Source organism: Leuresthes tenuis, unplaced genomic scaffold, assembly GCF_036924035.1.
Source record: "Leuresthes tenuis unplaced genomic scaffold, fLeuTen1.0.hap1 SCAF_23, whole genome shotgun sequence".
Taxonomy (NCBI): Eukaryota; Metazoa; Chordata; class Actinopteri; order Atheriniformes; family Atherinopsidae; genus Leuresthes; species Leuresthes tenuis.
In genome coordinates, this window is record NW_027325377.1 from 19,448,387 (window position 1) to 19,451,248 (window position 2,862).

A 2,862-nucleotide genomic window follows, 5' to 3' on the forward strand; every position below is an offset into this window, starting at 1 on the left:
CTAACACAAAATCTGCATGTGCATGGGGATTATTTAACAATTTGATGTTAATTTAACAGAATACAGCGCAAACACAAAATGTAGCTCAGTTTAATTTAAATGATAATCTTTTATTATTATATTATATTTGGCACCTGGACTTACTGTAACAGTATATGATTATTTTCTTTTCAGTCATTCTTTTGTGCTGTTAGATCTACATGTATTGTCTTGCTGACAGGCCCAAGATTTTCACCTCAAACCTAGTTTCTGATACAAGGGTGAATAGAAAATTAAGTCAATGAGACTTTCTGTATTTGTATTATGTCTTAAACAAAAGGGCTGACAACAGTAGTGTAATGAATTTATACTTGTGGTTCAACATTGGACATAAGATTTTTAAAAAGAAAATAAAGAGCATTTTCTGGACATACTATTGATTCTGTGCTCCCCTAAATATTCTGTCCTCAAATAGAATTAAACATGGCATTATGAAATTGAGAATTTAATTTCTAAATACTAGAAAATTTAGGTTTAAAAGTAATTTCAATTAAATTCATAATGAAAGAATTCTGAGCTCAGATATTTCAGTTTGCCTCACTCCACGCCAGTAGAGGACAGCACCGTCACTCAACCCAATAAGAGCAAAGGATTGTGGGTGTTTTCCTTTCTTGAAATGCAACGTGACTTCGACGTGTAACGACATATTATTCATGAACTTAGCTAGGAGTGCAACGTGTAGTTTGAGCGCTGTATATTAAGGCAGTTTTTTGGACATTAGGGGTTTTATCTTTTTTTATCTTAAACAATTATTTTACAAAAAAGGCTTTGAAGAACGTTTTACTTTTTTAAAAAGCTCACAAGAAAAGGAAGTTTATTGTCGAGAGAAGTGACGATTCTGCGAAGTCACTCGACCAAAGTCGACTTTTTTTTTTCTCTGAAACTTTTTACTTGGAAATGTGTCGAGAGACCATGGATGCCACATCGGAGCTCATGAAAATCGATTATCTGCGGCAAACCACTAAACTTGGATCAAAGCTTAGTTGGAATTTGCTCCGTGTGTCTACAAAGGAGGATGAGGCCTTCAAACCCTGTCGAGCCACGACCGTGAGGAAGACCAACCGAAAACGCGCCCGACGAGAACTGAGGCGGACACATCTGGCCCAACTCGCTAAACTACTCGAAATCGCGGGTAAGAAGGATGCAATGGAGTCCGTAAACAAAGGAGGAGACGCTGTGGCCTGTACGCGTCGTCTACCGACCGGAGCAATGGCGCCCGAGAATACAACACAGTATCTGATGAGTAATGTGTATGAAGACATGAAAACTGACTTAGTCCAGTCACATGAAACGTGGGCATACATGTATTGTGAATCTCTTTCACCCAACAATGTGTACGCTGCTCTGGACTCTGGTTACGAGAGTTGTCTTGACTTTCAACAGAGGGACTTTGAGGAAACGTTCGGCCATACTTGGGAACCGGAATAAACTGGTCTTCGTGGTCCGCTGAAACTGGCCTGGCCTCCCCTGCAGTAATGACTTTTCATGAGGATATGTAAAAAGGTGTGAAGAGATGCACTGTATATATGTGATTGTTGAAATGTGGTGTTTCATAGCCCAGGTCATGTTTAATGTGTTGTCGCATAATTCATGGTTGGGCTTTATTTGTCCTACAGCGGCGCTTTGGAGGCTGCCCGCCCGGTAGGGGGCGCTCCTGAGCCCTGCTTGGCGTCCCTCGGAAGAATCACCGTCGTCTGTTCTGGTCGGGCCCACGGATTGTGAAATCCAGGTAAACCCGGGCAGGTATAATGTTGCACTGCATTGTCGTTGATGGCAATAGTCGATTGTGATGCAATGTTGGGACGTGAACATGAAAGTGATATCAAGAGTCACTGTTGTGTGAGCGTTTTCCAGGTCTCCCCCACACGCAGGACACATGGCTGGCTGTGAGAGGAGAGCAAAGGAAGCCTGCCTTCATGTGACACACAAGGTGACATTTACTGAGGTACATTGCTCAGTGAAGGCTGAAAATCTGAAGTGTGAATCCAGGCAACAACATAATGCAATTAAGTTAATTTGTGAGGTTTGTTTAAAGGGATACATTGTAAATATTTTGAGATCAACTTTGTTCAATAAATACCTTTTTAGTTCCAATGGAAACTGACTGTGTTGTCTTCTTTCTGAAATTTGAACACATTTTTAGGACTTGTGTTGCACATGACTGTATACATTTCTACTTTCAGAATGCAATTAAAGGTCTTACACCGATTTATCAAAGTGGATACTTGATGCAATGATGTGTTATTTTAACACCTTTTAGTTCCTAAACTACTGAAGTGTGAAAGCAATGTTCACATTTGACCCCAGTTCAAGTAAAGTCTTGTAGCTATTTAAAATTTCAGCCATTGAAGTCTTTCTGCGTGAAATGCAGTCATTAAAATCTAAATCTGCAAATGCAGCTTTTTTTTTTTAATAAGGTTGTTCAGACTTATTTTTGTGAATAATTGTAATAAATTTTTGTAAATTATCTGAAAAACTGGGTATTAAAGTTTTTTTTTTTTTTTTTTATTTAAAACAAGAATGCACCAGTGTTTAAAGTTGTATAACTTGTCATTATGTGGCATTGACACGCTACCCCCGTGCAGTCTTCCATTCATCTCAATCCGTTTGGTCATTTCTAAACAGTGAAATCTTATCAACTAATCAAATGACATGGGTATTAATTACTCTAACAAAAGACTGCAGATGAAGTATAAGTTGTATTGTGTGTCATCAAACTGAAGTCATTCCTGCCACACATGCAGAAAAAACCCCTCAAGGCTCCACCCATATTGATTCTCTGTTCTGGGGTGTGGTTTGTTGCAGGGTGTTGTCTTTTAAAAC

The 2,862-nt window shown here is 39.1% G+C and overlaps 1 long non-coding RNA gene across 1 annotated transcript; it reads left to right on the forward strand.

Moving 5' to 3' along the window:
* The first annotated feature begins 668 nt into the window (after window positions 1–668).
* Window positions 669–2,133, forward strand: LOC140282926 (uncharacterized). The gene is made up of 2 exons (XR_011909960.1): window positions 669–1,542; window positions 1,656–2,133. It is a non-coding gene; the product is annotated as an uncharacterized lncRNA (long non-coding RNA).
* Window positions 2,134–2,862: the final 729 nt, after the last annotated feature.